The sequence below is a fragment of the Poecilia reticulata genome, linkage group LG19, assembly GCF_000633615.1.
Source record: "Poecilia reticulata strain Guanapo linkage group LG19, Guppy_female_1.0+MT, whole genome shotgun sequence".
NCBI lineage: Eukaryota > Metazoa > Chordata > Actinopteri > Cyprinodontiformes > Poeciliidae > Poecilia > Poecilia reticulata.
The window spans coordinates 1,150,477-1,157,576 of record NC_024349.1 but is presented as its reverse complement, the minus strand read 5'-3'; the positions used below and the strand labels follow the sequence as shown (position 1 = coordinate 1,157,576).

General features: G+C 40.9%; 1 long non-coding RNA gene across 1 annotated transcript; it reads right to left on the bottom strand.

The window, feature by feature from the left end:
* Positions 1-1,215: 1,215 nt before the first annotated feature.
* Positions 1,216-1,801, bottom strand: LOC103481053 (uncharacterized). The gene is made up of 2 exons (XR_536218.1): positions 1,744-1,801; positions 1,216-1,597 (listed from the first exon to the last, which is right to left on the bottom strand). It is a non-coding gene; the product is annotated as an uncharacterized LOC103481053 (long non-coding RNA).
* Between the last annotated feature and the right edge of the window lie 5,299 nt (positions 1,802-7,100).

Sequence of the window (7,100 nt, the reverse complement as noted above, 5' to 3'; positions counted from 1 at the left end):
GCCATAAATAGAAAAGAATAGGTGAACATCTCTGCCAAAAAACTCACATTTTGACATTACTGTCAGAACATTTTTGAAAAGTCCAGAAATGCTTTAGAAAATAACTCAAATTTATCAGAGTTTGAAAATTCCCAAATTTTTTACTTTTGGAAATGTCCTGATTTGCAAAAGTAAAAAAAAAATAAAACATTTAAAACTCTGAAATTTCCAAGTTTCTTCTAGAAAACTTCTGAGATGAATACAAAATCCATCTCAGAGATCTGCAGATGTTCAACCTTTTTTTGCCCTTTTTGGGCAAAAATGTACTTATTTTTTTCTGCAGCTACAAAGGCCCCAATATGCCGCTGTATAAATAAAGGGCTAGTTGTGGCAGAAAGTATTAAAAATATATTATTCTGACTTATCTAATCAGTGAACATGCAGGCTCCTCCCACTGCTGAATTTGTATTTATTTCTTCTTTATAAAACAAAACCGTGAATTTTTAAATTGATTAACATATACATTTTAATCTTCCAATCATGTTTTGATGTTTTTCCCTCATCAAAATAAACCTGCAGTTTTGCTTTGATTCTTTCATGGATGTTTGAGAAATCCTCTAATCTCCATGGCAACCATTCAGCTGTTCAAAATGCCTGAATGGACCTAGCCCCGCCTTCCAGTCGCAGTTCCTCCCACTCTCAGCTCCTTCAGACTAGCCAGCAGCAATTAGCAAACAGCTGCTGCTCAGAGCAACGCTGGTAAAAATGTTAAAGGGTTAATAGAGGGGCCATGTTGGGACGACTTCCTGGAGGAGGAGCTTCAGAAAGAGCAGGAGTTTTTAAAGAGACAGCGGCCCAATTTCAAGGTGCTAAATCGGGAAGTAAAATTTCTTTTATGTCATATTTTATATATGTAGCATTTTTATAAGAACTGAAGGTAGCATAATTACTTGATTGTGCTGTAAAATGCCTGGAAATCACATAAAACTGCCCCCTAAAAAACAATCAGAAATGAAGAATTGAGAAGAGCTTTCTGGGCCGGTAGTTTGTTCTGCGGCTCAAATCCTTGGCAGTCGCCGTGAATCCCGGTAAAGCCTGTTTGTTTGTGGCAAGATCAACGTCTCGCTGCAGCACCATCTGTGACCCTCTGGGTAAAACGCGTTCACCAGCAGCCCTCTGCACAAACCCTTCACAAGTCAGCATTTAAACCTCAAAGCTAAAAGTTAAACAGTGAGATAATCAACAAACCGTTTATGTACTTAAACGTTCAGCGAAGTAATGAATCCATGTGACCTCACAACGCGGTTTACGTAAGAACTGCAGCGGTGAGCAGCGTTTATGCTCTCATCCTTGCTTTTAAGGCCCATTCAGAGAGAAGAGAGGAGGTGAAAGGCTGAATTAAACACATTAATGTGCGCAGCAGAGCACTCTGCTGCCCGCCGAGAGACGCGGAGGAATCCAGCACATCAGCCTCTTACGGGCGCCATGAACCCGACAGCAGCTCTTGTAGCCGCGGCTCTTTGAAGGTTGCATCGCTCTGTTCCTCTCTGGGTTCGCTGCCCACTGTCCCTCCACCAGGGGAAATAAAGCCGCTCCCGCCTCGCTGACACACATGGTGCTGAACAAAGAGAGGAAAGTGGGTCATGAGCGCAAGGCAGAAAGAATCTACAGGGTCTTTATTTAGTTTAAATCATGTTTTCTTTAATCGTCACGCCTTGGTGATCTATGCTTCTGTGAAATAGAAATAAAGTTTTATTTACTTACTTTATGTTCCGGTGAGATTATTTATATTAAACGAACTTTGAATCAGTGGTTCTGAAACTCTTCTAGTTGTTTTTACCTCTGGAAATACTGAGATGTGCAAGAACCGCTGGAGGTGGCAGCAGGGCAACATGGGCACACTCACACCTGGGGGCAATTTGGAGAGGCCAACTAACCCGACAGTCATGTTTTAGGACTGAAGGAGGAAACCGGAGTACCTGGAGAGAACCCACCATGCACAGGGAGAACATGGAGACTCCATGCAAAAAAACCGGGAATCGAACCCAGAACCTTCTTGCTGCAAGGCAACAAGACCAACTGCACCACTGTGCAGCCCAATACCAAGTCAGTACACTGCAAAAACACAAAATCTTAACGTATTGGTGTCTACATTCCAGTGCTAATGTCTTAGCACACTTGAAAGAAGACAGAATTAACTTAAATAACGTTTCAGAAAGATTAATGAGTCAATAATTTCTTAGAATAGAATAGAATAGAAATACTTTATTCATCCCAGACAGGAAATTACTGTGCAGTTGCAGCATACACATACACACAGATCAAGTTACCAATAAAAAAAAAAAATAAAATAAATAAAATATAAAAATCCTATAAAATGTAGAATGTAAGATTCTGTACAATATGAACAGTGAATATTAATAATCTGTACAATAGTGCTTTGTGAACAATCTGTACAAGACAAATCTGTACAATGGTGACTTAACGTTTATTATTCAAAGTGATGGCCTGTGGCAGGAAAGATTTCCTGCATCTGTCCCTACGACAACGGAGCTGAAGCCGTCTGTGCGAGAAAGTGCTCCGCTGTCTGTCCACTGTGGTGGAGAGGGTGCAGCTTGTTGACCATGATAAACAGCTTCTTCATTGTCCTCCTCTCCACCACATTTTCCAGGGTCTCCAGTTTCAGTCCAGTCAGTTCAGTCTTAATATTGATGAAAAAATTCTAGTCAGCTCCGTTCTGATTATTTCCGGTTTTTGAGTGTGACTCGTGTTAGGAGGTCATCCTAACAAAAGCTTTTTATCAAAAAACGTGAGTTTTTTTCCAAATTGCCATGTTTCCATGAAGCAAATTCATTTTCATAGTTCCAGTTTGTGCCATCGTACAAAGGAAAGCATGAAAAATCAATACTTTGGTTCAGATTAACTCTTCAAATTTACTGTCATTTTCCATAGCAGTTTCTCAACTCTACAAAAAAAGTTTTGAAACTTAAATAATAATGTGTTGGGGATCTCGGCCCAGTAGTTACCTGGTATCAGGCTGATACCAGGTCAGTCCGTCTGACGCATCTCTACTGGAAGCTGCACCAGGACAGACTTCAACTGACCTTAAACTGTTTGCTGAAGTGAAACTGAAGTGAAAACCTTTCACTTCTTCATTCGCCGATCTGCAAAATGACTGACGTCGATCAAATGGAGTAAAAGTCACAGTAATAAACTCACTAAATGCATTTATTTTTACCTAACTGCTGATTTGCAGAGTTCTGAACATCGTCCGTTTGTAAAGACTAAGTTTTGACTTTAGTTTGAAATGAGTGCAACAAAACCCCCAAAGGTCTCGTTTCTCACTGTTTCATTTCTTCCTTTCTTTTCATTCAGATTCGTAGAAACAAAATGGAGAAACTAAAACCTCAACTTGTTCCTTCGCAGTCGTCTGCCTGGGTTTCTGAGTACCATGAAAAAGCAGAAGCTGCTGACTGGATGGATTTATGCCCCAGTTCAAAAATAAAACCTCCATCTAACACTGAAACCACAGAATCTCCTTAAATGGCAGGAGCACCAACATCAGAATCAACCTGAAGGAACTTAAAGCGCCGGCTCTGTCCCAGGGCGACCTCTGACCTGGGGCAGCTGGCAGGACACAGAAGGCCTCTGGTTGTTTCCATGCATGTAGCTGCTGCAGCAACAGGCTGATGCATCCTGGGTGCACAAAGGAGCGGCATCACAGATCCTTCCTCCACAAACACACCTGCTCAGTTTTCACATTTCTTCAATTAGTATGCTATTTTTAATAACTGTACAGTTCTTATGCTGCAACTCTGCCTGAAGTTTACATCTATGCTTTCATTCTCGGTTTGATGGTAGTGAGTTTTTTCTCGTTCATCAGGAACCAGTGACTCGATGCCATCTGCTGGCTCCCCTCAGGCAGAAAACCTTTCAAACTACTTTAAAATAAACTGAGCTTAAATGTTTGATAACTATGATCATCTGGGATGTGTGATTGAACTGAAGATAATATTTATTGTGAAATGGCGCCATAGAAATACACTGAATTGAATATATTTTTATTGTTTTGTTATTTTTACCTTTGTGTGAAGCTACAAGCTTAACATTTTTTCATTTTGCTGCTTTGTGCATAAATGAGGTTTAGTCACATCAAAACGGAAAACACTCCATATTTTACAACCCTGTTCTATAGATCTGCGCTCCAGTCCAGATATCAGCTGAATTGTAGAAGGAATCACCAAACTATGAACTCAGACTCTTTTTATAAGCCGTTCAGATCAGACAGACATGCTGGGCCCAGTTTCTACAGGATCATCATGTCTCCTTTATTTGATTCAGGAAATAAAGTTCATGCTTTTATTTCCTGAATCATGATGTGAGATGAAGCAGCTCGCGCTGTCAGGTTGCTTTATATAGTAGTGAGAATAAGCTGAGGGTTGAGTCAACAAAAACCAAGCAAGAAGGTGACACTTTTGTTACAACCCCACCCTAAAATCCCTAAAGTAAATTGTGGCACTGGGCTTTAACATAAAACAAAAAGTAATCCGAACAGTTGATGAGTAACAAAAATATAATTTATTTTACAATTCTGCTAAAACAAGTACAGGAGAARAAAAAAAAACACAGGGGAGCTTTAAGCTTCAGGGTCTCCAAGGCCAAAATAATAAACAAAACACCCCCTTATAACTATAACATAAAACAACCACTTTCTAAAGAAGAACTAAAAGAAAATACAAAACCTAAACTCCCTTACTAACCAAAAAACAGGAGAAAACGGTTCACAACAAAAATGGCAGAGAAGCCCTACCAGCTTCCACCTCTGAACAAAACCACGTCTTGGACAATTGTTCACACAGATGCACACAGGAAGCTCAGTTCACTTCACACACAGTCAGCTCTCAACAGGAYCACAAGTCWAACAGAAGGGGATCTGGCATCTCCAGCTTGCTGCTTCTTATAGGGGGGCTGACGAGCCCCAATACACTTCACCTGCAGCAATCAGGTAGGACTGAAACAGAAAACACAGAGCTCTCTCAGAAAGAGCGCCCCTAGAGGTCAGTGACCGTAACAACTTTATTTGAAGGGGTGTGAACAGGACTGACATGACACTGTCATAAACATGACATAACACCTGTCAGGAACATAAATAAATCTTTATGAATGTTTATGACTGTTGTCATAAAGTGTCACTCGGTAAATAATGACACTTTTAATGCAAAGTTGCATTAAAAGTCCATTAAAAATGCCAATGTTGCATTGAATTGTCATAATTTACAAAATCATAAATCAACATTCATAAAGACGTCTTTATGTTTATGACAGTGTCATGTCAGTCTTATGCACACCCTTCAACTAAAGTGTTACCGAAAAGGAGAAACATGAAGAAGAGGAAGCTTTTCTGAGAGGCAGTGAAGCAACACATTGCTTTGTAAACCAGATTATAAAGAACCAAGCAGAGGTTCCAGGGACTACCAGCGGTGGCTTGAGTTAGATGTATTACATAATGTGAACTTACACTATAACCCGTGTTAAACACACAATCAACCGTAGGAATGATGAAGAACAAACATGAGGTTAGGACTGGAGACGCTCAAAACTGAAATTATGACGAGACAAAATCCACACCATCATCATCATCATCATCATCATCATCAATCATTTGCTTTAATTCTGCCAGGAATACATTATAATGATCTCAGTAACTTTGGGCAGTTCCAGAAACTAACCAGGCTCTGCTGGATTTGACTGAACTGACAGTAACATAATGTAAATTACTTGGTCATTTCTCTGTAAGGCTGTAATTGATATGAACACATTTTACTCAGAAGCAGAAAAACAACCGCAAAGAAAAAAAATCCTGAAAGGTTTGCATAATAACATGTAGCAACGCTCCTCTACATAATTATCTGACTGCATGGTGACGACTGCATGGTGATGAGGGCCGTCCACGTAGAACTGAGGTCACACAGGCTCCAGCTGATTCCCTCTCACCGACTCACATAAAACCAGCCTCCGTAATTTAGGTGTGACTGGTGGTGCGTTCACACTGCAGCCTGAAGCGACCCAAATCCGATTCTTTTGACGTAATGCGACCTGTATCCGATCTTTTCATGGCAGTGTGAACAGCTCAGGTCGGATTCTTTTAGAATGTGACCCATATCCGATACGTATCCGATTCAAATGCGACCATAACGTCCAGGCCGCATTCATCCGAACTGAACGTCACTGATTCTCAACAAATCTCACTATTCTGCTCCTGATACGAGCAAGAGGGAAGAAAAACAACAAACATGACGGATTATATGAGGATTAAGTTGTTAATTTGCTGCTCCGGTTGGACAACAACTTCAAATACAAGCTAAGCTCCACTGTTAGCCTCCATGTTTACTTCCGCAAACACTAAGCACTTCTTCTTTTTATGGCGGTTGGCAGAACACTGAGAACGCTCTGCTGAGACGCTATTGCGCCCTCTACTGCGCATGTGGGACACTTTCAGGTCGTTTGCCCGTTTACACTGCAGAACACATACAGGAAGCATTTACTGGCAGTGAGAACGGACCTGGCAAAAAAAAAATCTGAATTTTTTTTTTTTTTTTTAAGTTTATTTGATAGGGACAGACACACATTTACATAGACAAACTGAATAAAACAGCAGTCCCATGTTAGCATCATGGTGCAATAGCAACAGCTAATTCGCAGCACTTGGGTCACTTCAGGCTGCAGTGTGAACACACCCTATGTACCCCAACATTAAACTTGCCTACATGACAGTGCGGTGGTCAAGTGCTCTCGTTTTCCGTTCAGGCGCCTGCCGGAAATCAAAACCCTCCCTGACAAGAGTCAGCACTTTGCATAGAAAGGCCTGATGTGGTGACATGGTGTAACAGGCCATGGATAGTATTGTGTGGTTTGATATGGTATGGCATAATGTGGCATGGTGGGATATTGTATGATTTATATAGCGTGGTATGGTTTTGTATGACATGGGATGGTATGTCATGATGAGGCATGTCCTGATGCGGCATGTCATGATGCGGCATGTCATGACGAGGCATTTCATGATGAGGCATGTCATGATGTGGCATGTCATGATGCGGCATGTCGTGATGAGGCATGTC